We start from the raw sequence: 16435 nt of genomic DNA on the forward strand, positions 1-16435 counted from the left end.
TTTATTTTATTTTATTTTACTTTATTTTATTTTATTTTATTTTATTTTATTTTATTTTATTTTATTTTATTTTATTTTATTTATTTTATTTACTTTATTTGTTTTTAAGTGGGCTCCATGGCCAATGTGGGACTCAAACTCATAACCCTGGTTAGGCATGGCCTAACCATTTGATGGAAGTAGTATCTGCTTTGTACTATGACACTCACCTCTTTGTTCTAAATACCTCAGGAGGGGCTCTAGAGATGGGATCCATAAAGTGAGTTAGCCCCACAGATTATCTAGGACAAAAATACATTGGTTTAATATGCTCATGATATTTTACCTGTTACACAAAGATTAGCAATAATGTGTATATAAGGCACTATACAATTCCTGGCATGTAGAAAGCACTTATACAGTACCTGTTACTATTTTGTAAGTAAGAGATAATGGCTGATGTGATTATTATAAATTCTTAAGAAGTGATTCTTCAAAGCTCTCTCTACTGCACCCAGATGAATACAGCCCCATTTTCACAGCCTTTCTTCTTTCTCAGTTTATGTTTTTTAACTCTGTATCTGGATTCTTCCGTGTGGAGCTATCTCAATCCTATTATCACCTGCCAGGCTAATCTGTTGACTGTTCTGGTTTCCAACACTCTTCTGCTCTGCCCTTGGAAACACATCTCCAAATAGGAATGGGTCAACCACTGCAGCTGTCCCTGATTCCAACTTGCAAAGCTTTCAGGAACAGAACTTCCTCAGGGCCACCTGAACTTTGCCAGGCCTGAGAGCTGCTGGCACTACCAGACATGGCCTCTAGGGGCACTCGGGTCTCTCTAGTCACCAGAGCTGCAGTGGGCAGGTAGATATCACAGGAATGGACGCTTTTACATGAAACAAGTTCTTGATCTTAATGTAACTAGAAAAACACTAGACTGGTTTTATTTGCACAGTTCCCAGGTTCTGTAGGGTATGATAAAATATTTGCAAACCTGACAAATGAATAGTATCTAGAATACATAAGAAAATCTCAAAACTCAATAGTGAAAAACAAACAATGCAATTAAAAAATAAGCAAAAGACATAAAGAGACATTTCCCTGAGGAAGACACACAGATGGAAAAAAAAAGCACATGAAAAGATATTCAACGTCATTAGCAACTAGAGGATTTCAAATTAAAACCACAAAGAAATACCACCATGCACGGCTAAAATCCAAAACACCGACAGGATGCTGCCAAGGATGTGGAGAAATCCAATCACTCATGCAATGATGGTGGAAAATGTAGAATGGTACAACCACTCTGGAAAAGAGTCTGGCAGTTTCTTTAAAAATGAAACAGTTACTATACTACCCATCAGTTGCACCCCTGGGTATTTATACCGGAGAAATAAAAAATTATGTTCACACAAAATGTGTACACTAATGTTTACAGTAGTTTTATTCATAATAGCCCCACAATGGAAACATTTCAGATGTCCTTCAAAGAGTAAATAGTTAAACAAATGATGTTACACCCATATCATGTAACACTACTCAACAAAAAAAGGAAACAAACTACTGATGCACACAACTTGGATGCATTTCCAGGGAATTATGATGAGTGGAAAAAAAATCCAAAAGATTACAGAATATATGTTTCCATTTATCCAACATTTTTGAATGACAAATTAGAGAAATGGAAAACAGTGATAGGTAGGAGTCAAGGAACAGGGTAAGTGGTAGGAAGTAAGTCTGATTACAAAAAAGCATTGTGAGATATGTGGTAATGGAAATATTTTGTTTTGTATCTTGATTCTATCAATGTCCATGTCCTGGTTGTGATACTGTTCCATAGTTTTGTAAGACGTTACCATTAAGGATAAGGGGTAAAAGGATTATGGAATCGCTCTGCGATATTTCTTACAATTGCATTTAAATCTCAAATTATTTCAAAATAAAAAGTTTAACTTCATAATGGAAAAACGCTACTTACAATTCAGCAATTGTTCAATATTGGCATAATTTACTAATATTGATCATTAGTTACTTTGGATTTACCTGTTATGCCCTTAGTTTCTTAATGTGTGTTTATTTTTGAGAGAGATAGAGACAAAGCGTGAATGCGGGAGGGGCAGAGAGAGGGAGACGCAGAATCCGAAGCAGGCTCCAGGCTCTGAGCTGTCAACACACAGCCTGATGCAGGACTTGAACTCACCAACCATGAGATCATGACCTGAGCAGAAGTCAGATGCTTAAATGACTGAGTCACCCAGGCGTCCCACCTTTTATGCCCTTATTAAAGTCATTTTACTAATTTAAATATGACCAAACTCCCTACCTCCAACCCACATACACATGCACACACATGTACACACATTTACCTAAATATTAAATACTTCTACTCTGCAGGTCTAGTGTGGTGCCTAGCAATCTATATTTCTAGTAATCAGATAATTCTGATACATACTAAAACACTTCTTTAGGTGAAATTTGGTATCTTTCCCTATCATTCTAAATTAATATTCCAAAGTCACCTATAAGTGATCAAGCAGTGTCAGTGATAGGACAGCACTTTGCCAAGCAAACATCTTCCCAGGAAGTCTGGCTCCTGCTATTTCATAGGACATGTTTCCTATTGGAGTGCATAGCCTCCTACTTCCTGTGTGCATTAACACCATCTTTGCTCACCTCTCCAGACTGTACAGGTGACCCATTCAGTTGCATCTGGAGGAAAAACATGGCATTGAGAGTCTTGGGTTCAAAATGAAGGTCTTTTGAAAAGTACAGATGTTCTGACCTTAAAATAAAACTCCTACCGTTACAGTTCTGGATCTTGCAAATGGTAAAGAATGAGAAGAAAGTTTCCTGTCAAAACAAAAGCTCTGGACTCCATGTAATCATATATTCTTGTCCTGGGGTAAAGGTTTGCAGCTAAGCTAAGGGATAGCATTTCCTCCTAAAATCTATTTAAGGCAAACAGGGATTTAAAAAGACACACAAGTTACCTCTGATACCAAATAGCAAGAATTAAAACCTGCACTAGACAGCTGCTTGCTTCCAAAAATGTCTTGGCAGGAACACAGCTGCAACTTTTCTGAAATCTGAGGAATCAAATTCAGAGAGAAAGTTGGGGGCTAAAGAAATCAAGACTTTAGAATACCAAAGCATTAGAAAGTTGAGGGGAATGTCATCAAGTAGGCAAGTAATTCATGCCAAATAAATCCATGTCAAGGCAGAGGAGCAATGCAATGAGGCTGGGAAAGGGAGATAGATACACTTTTATATCCTAGCACTTGAAGACCTTTTCCAACATACTTTATGGCCAGGTGTGGACTCTTCTATCAAGCAAGTGGGCTTTCTCCCAGAGGACAAAGAGATAAACTGTATGTTTTCTTCTCTCTGTTAGAGGCAGGTATGGAAGAATGAACATGGACTGAACATTCCTGAAAACTCCACTTGGTTTTTGTACTGGCCAGAGAACTTGGCTTCACATAATGAAGATCTGGGATAATTAAGCAAAGTAGGAATTAATCATAAGGAAACTTAAAGAATCTAGCTCAGAAAAGGAGTGTGAGGGGCATCTGGGTGGCTCAGTCGGTTAAGCCTCTGACCTTGACTCAAGTCATGATCTCACGGTTTGTGAGTTTGAGCCGCACATTGGGCTTGCTGCTGTCAGGGCAGAGCCTGCTTTGGATCCTCTGTTTCCTCTCCAGCTCGTGAGTGCAAGAGTGTTCTTTGTCTCTCCCAAAAATAAACATGAAACAAGGGAAGGAAGAAAGAAAGAGAGAAAAGGAGTGCAGGGGTGCCTGGGTGGTCCAGTTGGTTGAAAGGCTGACTTTGGCTCAGGTCATACTCTTGCATTTGTGGGTTCAAGCCCTGCATCAGGCTCTGTACTGACAGCTCAGAGCCTGGAGCCTGTTTCAGATTCTCTGTCTCCCTCTCTCTCTGCCCCTCCCCCACTCATGCTTTGTCTCTCTCTCAAAAATAAACATTAAAAAAAGTTTTAAAAATAATAATAAAATAAAATGTTTAAAATTTTTTGAAGAAAGAAAAAATGAAAGAAAGAAAGAAAGAAAGAAAGAAAGAAAGAAAGAAAGAAAGAAGTGTGAACTGAGGTGGGCTAAGCAGTTAAGCCCACTGCCAAGGTCATGCCAGCCTGGTTGGGTGCCATTGCTGCTGCAGCTACTACTGCTATAAACTGAACGCTGCCAATGGCTCTGCTACCATTGAGTACTGAGGGGCACCACTGTTGTCGACATCACTAGGGAAGCCATCTCTTCTGAGAATAGGATAAATCAGAATGAAAGGTCCTAATGATTCAGGGCCTCCAGAAGTGTAGCCTATAAATTTGTATTTTAATTGTTTTTCAACGTTTTTTATTTATTTTGGGACAGAGAGAGACAGAGCATGAACGGGGGAGGGGCAGAGAGAGAGGGAGACACAGAATCGGAAACAGGCTCCAGGCTCCGAGCCATCAGCCCAGAGCCCGACGCGGGGCTCGAACTCACAGACCGCGAGATCGTGACCTGGCTGAAGTCGGACGCTTAACCGACTGCGCCACCCAGGCGCCCCATAAATTTGTATTTTAAAACATAATCCTCAAAGTGATTTTAAAGATCTCCCGATTTGGGTAGCAATTACTTAAATATGGAATACTAATTGTGTTATTGTTCTTCTCAAGGCTTTCCTGTTTGTTTCATGTTCAAAATTACTCAATGGCTTATTACTACCTATGGAAAATGAGGTTCAGATTCCTTAGGCTGGCATGCAGTACCCCAGGTTCTCTGGCCCTACCCCATTTTTCCAGACATGTCCCCCTCTCTCCTCTGTGTACTCAACACAGCAGTCCCACTGGACTACCTTGATCATTCCACAACTGTGCTGATACTCCTCTTGGCTCTGCTCCCATTTTTACCTGCTGAAATGTCTTCATTTTTCAGGTCACCTCCATCACAAGTTTTCCTTAACTACTTCTCAGCTTTCTCTGACACATGTCTTTTTCAATACATCATATTATGACGCTGATATAGATTTCTGACATATATGGTATTTATAATAATAGATAATAATCTTTGCATCACCTATTATATATACAATAGTACCTGATTCATAATAGATATTCAATAAATATATAAACAAGGGATGCCTGGGTGGCTCAGTCAGTTGAGCATCCAACTCTGGATTTCAGCTCAGGTCATGATCCCAGAGTCATGGGATCGAGGCCCCGTATCAGGCTCTGCACCGAGCGTGGAGCCTGCTTAAGATTTTCTCTCTCTCTCTCTCTCTCTCTCTCTCTCTCTCTCTCTGTCTCTCTCTCTGTCCCTCTCTCCCATTCACGTGCATGCTGTCTCTCTCAAACTGAAAAAAAAAAGTGTGTGTGTGTGTATATGTATATATATACAATATAAACTATACACACACACACACACACACACACACACACACAAAAGCCATTTTGGGAAAATTTCCAGTCAGATTTATAAAGTACATTAACCACAATAAATGTCTCCAATCAGGGGCAGAGCTGGCCACAAATTCTGGTGTTCTAAACAACAGTCCATTTTTCACATTTATAGATCATGATTCCTTAACACGAATGGATGATCACACTAAGTCCCCTCAACTACAAATGTTGCTTACACTAAAACAACTGAATACCAATACAACTATGTTTTACATAGTTAGATCATGCCCCTGCCCTCAAAAGTTAAAATTAAGAATGTCTATTAACTTAAAACAAATATTACACAAAGATCATTCCTGTCTGTGGTAGCCAGAGATAAATACTTCATTGTAAATATGTGGCAGTGAATTTGGCTTAGAAAATTCCAAAAACCAAGTATCTACTTTTTTAAGGGCTTAACCACAAAGAAAAGGTTGCTCATTTACCTCCCAGGTCAAAGTTTGAAGGCTGAGAGTGATTGGCACAATGGTGTGTGGTTAAAAAGGTAGAAGGACTGAGTTTTGGATTTCATTTCTGTGGTCACCTTATTTCAGAGAGCCATTGCTGTGAAATTATAAACAAAGTACTTCCATTTTTCTCTGTATCTTGAATGTTTCTTCAAACTAAATTTACAAAACCAAGTCAAGCCAAAATGAAAATAAAAAAACCAAAACAAAGCCCTTAACTCCTTTGCTTTGACCTGGCAGATCAGAACTACATAAACATAGAGGTGAAATAAGTGTGGGGAAGGGCTTTATTGATGGAACTGTGAGGTGGTCAGTGAGTCTGGAGATTCCATCCAGAATTCAATCCATACTCAGGAAAGGACTGTGAAAAAAGCCTCAACATAGGATGATCCCATGACTCTTCATTTATTCAACAAACATTTACTACATGTCTGGCACTGTAGGTCTTGGGGTAAGTAAGACATAGTCTGTCTCCTCATAGAAATTATCGTTCAGTGAAGAAAATAACTAACAAATGTTTGTACAGATGATCATCCTGCTGTGGTGACAACAGTTCCTACAAAGGAGATGCATGCAGTGTATCCTGAGATTGTGTAACAGGGGTCCCAACACCAGCTCACTTCTTGGCCTCTAGACTTTTAGTATTTACCTCTACTGTTTGTCCTCAGTTTGCTTAGCTCTTCATTTTACTCATTATGTCAGTCCTGTCTATTCCAGCTCCCTGTTCTCCAGAGCTCTGGCAAATCATAACACCTGTGTCACTTTTATGCATCCAGAATTTGGAAAAACCAATATTATTTTCTGCATAGTACCCTAGTCCGGCCAGAGCTAATTAGAAGAATTATCATCGTGGATGATCCCAGACAAGATTCTTTAGATTCCTATCATTCTAAAACAGAATCTGCATTGTCTACAGAAGGTAGTGTGGGAGGCCTGCATTAAATGACAGCAATCCATGCCCCCCCCCCGCCCCTGCCCCGGGAACCACCAACAGTCCTCTCTCTTTCCTTCAGTGGCAACGGGAGTGTCATCATAGCCTCTATGAGATGATGCCTCACGTAAAATGCTCATAGACAGGTTTTTTCCTGCTGCACCCTCCGGGGGTTGGGAGCATTATCATTGCTCAGGAATATTTACCCAGGCCAGTATCTATAATCTTGACCAGCTAATACAATGCCCACAAACTGATAAAGTTCTTGATTTTCACATTAGTTTTTCTTATTTCCTTTTAGGTCATAAATATGGAGACCTGCTATGCTCAAAGATGCCCAATTGTGGACATCAATCTGTGGAGAGGTAAAACTGAGGATGAGAAGGATCAACAAAGTTCTGTACAACCCGTTTATGCAGTCACACAACATTTGTTCACCCTTCTACATACCCTTCTGGGTTTCATGCTAAAGAAGATTCAAGGTGAGAAAGATACAGTTCCAATTTCTAGGCAATAGGTTCGACTGAGCTGAAATAGAAAGATCACCCTCAAACAATAATATTGATGGTAAAAAAAAAAGCCTAACAAAAAATTTTAATACAGAGTTAAGCTTGAAAGCAAGTAAAGGAAATTCCCAGGTGCTAGGGACACAAAACAGGAGTTGGAGCCAAACCCCTTAAGAAAATATTGACAAATCAATATTAGCCTCAGAGGCCAAGGACTATAATATTAGTGGTTTCATGGAGATGAGAGGTGAGGATTTGAGCTTCCCCCAAAAACCAGGCTCACAAGGCCGCTCTGCTCATGATAAAGAAATGGAAGGACACTGACCACTGATGAAGGAAGGGTCAAAGAAGCTATTTATCCACCAAGGGAAGGTGGCATCCATCAGAAATCAGAACCTCAAATCTGTGTCACAAGTGTGAGAGGCTACAAATTCAGACTATCCTGTGGAGATGTGAACACCAAACCAAAAGATTAACCTAGAAACTTTTCCAGAGCCACTGAAAACTTTAGGACTCTAGAAAAGGTATCACATAACTATCTTGAAGAGATGTCCACCATGTTGAGAGTCCCCAAAACCATGCTGAGGTTCAGTGATTTGCTAGGAGGACTCACAGGACTTAACATATAGTCATACTCATGGCTAGGATTTATTATACTAAAAGAATACAATGCAAAGCATAATTGGCAAAGAAAAAAGCATATGGGCAAAGTTCAGGGAAAACCAATTACAGTTTTCCAAGAGTCTGCTCCCACTAAAGTCACATAAGACACATTTAATTCCCCTAGCAAGGATTTGTTGCAACATGTGAATGTTCCCAGAGCACCTGGGTGGCTCAGTCAGTTAAGCGTCTGACTTCGGCTCAGGTCAGGATCTTGCGGTCCCATGGGTTCGGGCCCCTGTTGGGCTCTGTGCTGACAGCTCACAGCCTGGAGACTGCTTTGGATTCTTGTCTCCCTCTCTCTCTCTGCACTCCCCTGCTCTCTCTCTTTCTCTCTCTCTCTCTCTCTCTGTCAAAAATAAATAAACATTAAAAAAACAAAAACATGTAAAATGTTCTCTACCAGGGAAGCTCATTAGAGACTCAGAGTCTGTTAATTAGGCAGTTGGTCAGGTAGGCATCCTCTCCCTATCTCATACCCAGGTGCAAGACTCTCAAGAGGAAAGTAAGCGTTCATCATAAGCCAAATTGTACAATTTAAGTAGAGAGAACCACTCTGATCAGTCCTGAGAATAGTGGGACCACTCCTAAAATCTAAGTGTGAGATATAGAACCACAAAGACATCTTAAGTATTCTCATCACACACCAAAAAGCTAACTATGTGATATGATGGATGTGTTACATAACTTGATTGTGAGAATTCTTTCACAATGTGTATATATATATATATATATATATATATATATATATATATATCCAAAACATCACATCGTACACTTTAAATACAATTTTGTTTGTCAGTTATACCACAATAAAATTGGGGGCAAGGGAGGGGGAGCAAACATAAACAAACCAACAAAACCCAAATCCATTTCTGTTAGTTACAACCAAGAATCTTGATGTATATAAGAACAATCTGGGGGCACCTGAGTGGCTCAGTTGGTTGAGCGTCCGACTCTTGATTTCAGCTCAGGTCATGGGCTCACTCTCCATGAGTTTGAGCCCCACAATCTGAAAGATACTTTAAAATAATATATGGGCTCTGGAGCTTCAAGATTTTTGGCACCTGGTGAGAGAAACATACACATAGAGACCTAACTATATATAATTTGGAAAATGCTGTAACAGACACACCTACAAAGCACTCTGCAAACCCAATGGAGGGAGTCTTTTTGTTGTTGAGTGGAGCAGGGTTCCAGGTCAGGCTTCCCCAGGAACTGACAAAACAGGAACTGAGTGTCTAAATGTCCATAAGATTTCATCATACAAATAGGAGAGGGAAAAGATTTGTATTTAAAGGGAAAGACATGATCAAATGTACGGTAGGAGGAAGCTGAGTTTGAAGATAAAGTAACTTAGGGTATGAGCACCATTACATTTAAGTTTGAAGAAAAAATAGGGAGGGTATCTGAAGAAGGATAAGGAAAATTAAGGCAGATAAGTAGGTAGAACTAAGTTCTATAAAACCTAAAATTGACATTCCAAAATATTTGAACACTATTCTTGTTGGATTTCTGTCACTTTTAGAGCCAAGGCATATCGGACCATCACCTGCATGAGCTGGTGGGAGAGGAGTGGGTCACTGAAATGAGGAATGGATTGGAGCCAGAGGGCAATCATCCAGCCCCAAGGCTAGTCACTGAAAACAGGACAAAAACCAGTAAATTATTTTAGGTTTAAAGAGCCTTCTTCAGATAAAAGAACAAAGAGGAAACAAAAGACATACTGGAGAAACAGAAAACAATTAGCAAGATGATAAATTTAAATCTAACTATATCAATAATTACAACCCTAATTAAAAGACAGAGATGATCATGTATCAATTTTGGCTCATCAGTTGTGTTATGGACTGAATTTTGTCCCCTGACAAATCCCTTTCTTGAAGTGCTAATCCAGAGTGACTATATCAGGAGATATGGTTTTAAGAGCTAATTAAGGTTAAATGAGGTCATAGGGTGGGGCTCTAATTCAGTAGAACTGTGGCCATATAAGGAGAGGAAGAGAGGTAATCTCTGTCTCTGTCTCCCTATCAGTGTGTGTGTGTGTGTGTGTGTGTGTGTGTGTGTGTGTGTGTGTGATTTTACCGAGAAAAGGAAGAAGGTGTCATCTGCAAGCCAGGAAAATCGCCTTCACCACCAGTGACTGAATAGACTGGGTCCTTCGTCTTGGATGTCTGTTTCCAGAACTGTGAAAAATAGTATCTGTTGTTTAAGCTACCCAGTCTATGGAATTTGTTATGGAAGACAAAGCTGAGAAAAAATGCAACCAATGTACTACATTAAGGCAAGAAGTCAATAATAGGGAAACAGGAGTGCAGGAATAAAGGGATCTATGGGAACGCTAGTAGTTTTCACTTAATGTTTCTGTAAAGTCAAAACTGCTCAAAAAAGATAGTCTATTAGTTTTTTTAAAGGCGGAAATTGTCCAACTGGTTATAGAAGCAAGATTCCCTATATAGCACATGTTAAAAATGCACATTATAAAGACATAAAAGGTTAAAAGAGAGAGGACAGGAAAAGATATATCAGACTAACGCTAATCAAAATAAAGCTGAAGAGCCTATATTAATATCAAGACACAAAAGGTTTGAAAGCAGAGAGTCTTTCCAGAGACACAGAAAGTCAATTCATAATGATAAAGTGTCAACCTACCACAAGGACACAACAATCTTAAACATTTATGCAATAACAGAGCTCCAAATAAACATAAAGCAAAAATGTACAGAACTGCAAGGGATAGTAAATAAATCCATAATTATAGTCAGAGATTTCAATAACCCTCTCTCAAGAATTAATAGAACAAATAAAGGAAAAGTCAGTAAAGCTATAGAAGACTTGAACACTGTCAACCAACTTGACCTAGTCAGTGATTATAGAACACTGCATCCCTAAACAGCAGAAAACATACTCTTTTCAAATGCATACACAATATTTACCAAAATACATCATATTTTGAAATCTTGACAAATTTTAAATGATTCAAGTAATTGTATATTTTATGGCCAGTGTGAAATTAAAAATCAACAACAGAGGGGCACCTGGGTGGCTCAGTCAGTTGGATGGATCATGACTCAGGTCATGATCGCATGGTTCGTGAGTTTGAGCCCCACATTGGGCTTGCTGTCAGCCTGTCAGCATACAGCTCACTTCAGATCCTCTGTCCCCCTCTCGATGCCCCTCCCCTACTTGTGTTCTCCCCAAAATAAATAAATATTTTTAAAAATCAATAACAGAAAGATCTTTGTGAAATCTCCACATACATTTGACCCTTGAACAACATGGAGGTTAGGGACGCTGATCTGCCACACAGTCAAAAATCCACATATAACTTTTGACTCCCCGAAACTTAACTACTAATAGCCTACTATTGACTGGAAGCCTTACTGATAGCATAAACAGTCAATTAACACATATTTTGTATGTTACATGTATTATATACTGTAAATATAGCTTATTTATACAATAAAATAAGCTATAGAAAAGAAAATGTTATTAAGAAAATTGCAAGAAAGATGGGAATGCAAGCTGGTACAGCCACTCTGGAGAACAGTATGGAGGTTCCTCAAAAAATTAAAACTAGAACTACCCTACGGCCCAGCAATTGTGCTACTAGGTATTTATCCAAGGGAAACAGGTGTGCTGTTTCGAATGGACATATACACCCCAATGTTTATAGCAGCACTATCAACAATAGCCAAAGTATGGAAAGAGCCCTAATGTCCATTGATGGATGAATGGATAAAGAAGATGTGGTACACACACACACACACACACACACACACACACACACACACAATGGAGTATTACTTGGCAATCAAAAAGAATGAAATCTTGCCATTTGCAACTATGTGGATGGACCTGGAGGGTATTATGCTAAGTGAAATTAGTCAGTCAGAGAAAGACAAAAATCATATGACTTCACTCATATGAGGACTTTAAGAGACAAAACACATGAACATAAGGGAAGGGAAACAAAAATAATATGAAAACAGGGAGGGAACAAAACATAAGAGACTCTTAAATATGGAGAACAAACAGAGGGTTACTGGAGGGGTTGTGGGAGGGGATGGGCTAAATGGGTAAGGGGCACTAAGGAATCTACTCCTGAAATCATTGTTGCACTATATGCTAAATAATTTGGATGTAAATTTAAAAAATTAAATTAAAAATAATAAAAAAAGAAATTAAATTACCTTTGCAATTCAAAAAAAAATTGCAAGAAAGAGAAAATACATTTACAGTACTATACTGTATTTATGGTAAAAAATCTGTGTATAAGTGGATCTGCTCAGTTCAAACCTGTGTTGTTCAAGGGTCAACTATAATTGGAAACTAAATAGCACACTTTTAAACAACAAAGGTGACAAAGGAAAGTAATCAAAATTAAAAAAATATTTTGAACAGAGTGCAAATGAAAACACAACATATTAAATAGTAGGGGATGCCTCAGTGGTAGAGTGAACAATGGCACCCAAATATGTTCACATCCTAATCTCTAAAACCTGTGAGTGTTACCTTATATCACAGAAGGGACTTGCAGATGTGATAAATGAAGAATCTTAAAACGGGGAGATTATGCTGAATTATTAGAGTAGGCCAATGCAATCACAGTAATCCTTATATGAGAAACTGAGGAGGAGTCAGAATCAGAGGAAAGAACAATGTGATGACAGAAGCAGAGATTGAAGTGATACAGTCTGAAAATATAAAAAGGGCCCTTGAGCCAAGAAACACAGACAGCATTAGAAGTTATAAAAAAGAGGGGGGTGGGGCAGACTGGTTGATTCAGTTGGTAAAGCATACAGCTCTTGACCACAGAGTTGTGAGTTTGATCCCCGTATTGGGTATAAAGACTACTTAAAAAAAAAAAAAAAAAGCTGGAAAGGACAAAGAAACATAGCCTCTCCTCAAAGATTCCAAAAGGAGCCAGCCCTGCCAATACCTTGACCTTAGGTCAGTAAATCTGAATTTGCATTTTTAATCTCCAAAATTATAAAAGGATAATTTTGTACAGCTTTAAGCCATTAAGTTTGTGGTGATTTGTTACAAAGACAATACAACAGGACTCTGATATAGCCCTTTAAATACTACTTAGAAGGACATTAAGAGGAATATATGCCCGACTTTTGCCTTAAGAAACTAAAAGAAGCAAATTCAAAGTAGCAGAAGAAAGCAAATGATAAAAATCAGAGCAGAAATCAATGAAAAATAAAAGAGAAAAACAACAGAGAAAAATCATGAAACAAAAAGGCTGGTTCTTTAAAATCAATAAAGTTGAGGGGCAGCCAGGGTGGCTCATTTGTTAAGTGTCGGACTTTGGCTCAGGTCATGATCTCGTGGCTTGGGAGTTTGGGCCCACGTTGGGCTCCGTGCTGACAGCCTGGAGCCTGGAGCCTGCTTTTGATTCTGTGTCTCCTTCTTTCTCTGCCCCTCCCCTGCTTGTGCTCTGCCTCTCAAAAATAAATAAATGTTAAAAAATTTATTTTTCATCAATAAAGTTGATAAACCTCTAGCCAGATTGACCAGAAAAAGAAAAAGAAGACAAAAATTACCAGCATCAGGAATGAGAGAAGTGATAGCCCTACAGATACAACTGATGCTAAAATAATGATAAGGAATTTCCTTTGTGCTGATGCTGGGCAGGGCCCCACTTGTCCCTTTCAGACACCTTGGAGGGCAAGGGGCTGAAGAGGGCCAGACCTAGGTTTCAGGGGCACAAGCAGAGCAGCTTTTGGCTGTGTACATAGGGTGCTTTATTCTCCACAGAGTGATACATGCTAAGATGGGCTGGGTTGGGCCAATGTCCCCATATGTACAGAATTGAATAAAGTGGGTCTCTGAGGGAAAAAAAAAATGATAAGAAAGTATTATGAATAACTTTGTACTAAAAACTTCGACAACTTAAATGAGAAAATGGACAGATTCTACAAATTATGAAAGTTGCCTCAAGAAAAAATAGATAACTTCAATAGCCCTACATCTGTTAAAGAAATTGAATTTGTAGTTAAACTCCCTCCTCCAAAGAAAACTCCAGAGTCAGTGGCTTTGCCGAGTTCCACCAAATATTTAAGGAAGAAACAATACCAATTATATACAAACTCTTCCAGTAAATTGGAGAGGATGAAATAATTCTCAATTCATTCTATGAGGCCAGCATAACCATGACACCAAAACCAGACAGAAAAAAAAAAAGACCAATATCCATCATAAATACACATGCAGATATTCCAGACAAAATGGCAAGTGTAAACTGTATCCAACAATATATAAAAATTATAATACATTATGATTACATGGGGTCTATCCTTCTGTATCCCCCATTACGTGGGGCTTGAAGAAAATGAGAATACAAGATTGGTTTCATATTCAAATATCACTCAACATAGCTCACCATACATGATTATTTTTTAGCTACAAAACTAAAATAACAACAACTATCTATGTAATCATGTAATAGATGCTGTAAAAAAAAATGTTTCCGATAAACAAACAAAATCTCTCAGAAAACTGGTACTAGAAGGGAACTTACTTAGTCTAAGTACAATTACAAAAAAACTGACAGCTAACATTATATTTAATGGTGGAAATTAAATGTTCATCCCCAGGAGTAAGATGAGAACGTGTACTTTTGACATTTTGGTCCAACATTATATGGGTGGTCCTAACCAGTGCAACGAGGCTAAAGTAATAAATAAATAGATAGCAGTCATATTAGAAAGAAAGAGGTCAAACTGTCTTTATTTATAGAAGAAATATGGAAATTTCTATATAGAAAAAGATGGAATCTGCTTAAAAGCTACTAGAATTAATATATGAGTTTAGAAATGTTGCAGCATTCAAGGACAATATATAAAAATCAATTGTATTTCTATACACTAACAATATGAAAAACTTAGGGTTAAGTCTGACAAAAGATATGCAAGGTACATACAAAACTATAAAATATTGCTGAGAAAAATTAAGGAAGACTTTAATAAATGGAAGAGATGAAGTGTTCATGGAAAACTCAGTGTTGTTGTTAAAGGTCAATTCTTTTCAAACTCATCTATAGCTTCAACACATTCCCAATAAAAAACCCAGCAGGTTTTTTTGTACTATTAGACAAGTTGATTCTAAAATTCATATGGTAGTGCAAAGGACTAAAATTGCCAAAATGTCTTTGAAAGAGAAAAAGCAAAACTGGAGGATCAACACTACCTCATTTATAAAACCACAGTTATCAAGATAGTATGTCATCGAGAGAGACACATAGATCAATGGACCAGACTAGAGAGTCCAGAAAGAAACCTACACCTATATGAACAGCTGATTTTTGACAAAGGTGCAAAAGCAATGCAGTGGACAAAAGATAGCTTTTTCCACAAATAATGCTGGAGCATTATAAACAAACATGAATTTTGACCCACATCTTGTGTCATTAAAAAATGAACTCTAAATGGATTATAGATACAATTGTAAAATATAAAACTATAAAATGTCTATAATAATAAAAAAAAACAGGAGAAATTCCCAAATCGTGGTGACCACAGGTTAAGCAAAATTTCTTAGATATGAAACCAAGAAGAAAACAAAATTATAAGTTGTACTTCACCAAAACTAAAAATTTCTGGTTGGTCTTCAAAAGAAATTATTAAGAAAATGAAAAGAGGGATAACTCAGTGGGTTGAGCATCCAACTCTTGATTTCAGCTCAGGTCATGATCCCAGGGTCGTGGGATCAAGCCCCATGTCAGGGTCCAAGCTAAGCGTGGAACCTGCTTAAGATCCTCTCTCTCTCTCTCTCTCTCTCTCTCTCTCTCTCTCTCTCTCTCCCCCTCCCTCCCTCCCTCCCTCTGTTCCTCCCCTCCCCCCAACTTGTGTTCTCTTTAGTTCTTTCAAAGAAAAAAAGAAAGGAAGAAAAGAAAATGAAAAAGAAAAAGCCCCAGATGGGGTGCCTGGCTGGCTTAGTCAGTGGAGTGTGCAACTCTTAATTTCAGGGTTGTGAGTTCAAGCCCCATGTTGGGTGTGGAGATTACTTAAAAATAAATTTTTTTTTAAAAAGAGAGAAAGGAAGAAAAGTCACAGAGTGGGAGAATATGTTTGTAAGTCATATTTCTGATAAAGGTCTTATATTAATTATGTATAAAGAATTCTCAAAACTCAGTAATCAAACTTAAAGGCAGGGATTCAAAGAGATATTTATACACTCTTGTTCTCTGCAGAATTATTCACAATAAAGTGATAGGGGAAAGTGATCCAAGTGTCCATTTATGGAGGAATGAATTTAAAAAAAACATGTTATATACACACAATGGAATATCTGGCCTCTTAGGAAAGAAATCCTGACATATACTACACTTTGGATGAATCTTGAGGAAATTATGCTAAATGAAATAAGCCAGTCACAAACCATATGATTCCATTGATAGGAGATACTTAAGATGAGTCAAATTCATACAGATAGAAAGTAGAATGGTGGTTGC

The 16435-nt window shown here is 38.2% G+C and overlaps 1 protein-coding gene across 1 annotated transcript in view; it reads right to left on the reverse strand.

Moving 5' to 3' along the window:
• MIER3 (MIER family member 3) overlaps positions 1–16435 on the reverse strand; it is a 138107-nt gene that overhangs the window by 77890 nt on the left and 43782 nt on the right. The window contains exon 3 of the mRNA XM_045060922.1: positions 210–281. The gene's annotated coding sequence lies outside the window, so the exon portion shown is untranslated. The remainder of the gene's footprint in view (positions 1–209; positions 282–16435) is intronic.

The sequence above is a fragment of the Felis catus genome, chromosome A1 (assembly GCF_018350175.1).
Source record: "Felis catus isolate Fca126 chromosome A1, F.catus_Fca126_mat1.0, whole genome shotgun sequence".
In the NCBI taxonomy this organism is placed as follows: domain Eukaryota; kingdom Metazoa; phylum Chordata; class Mammalia; order Carnivora; family Felidae; genus Felis; species Felis catus.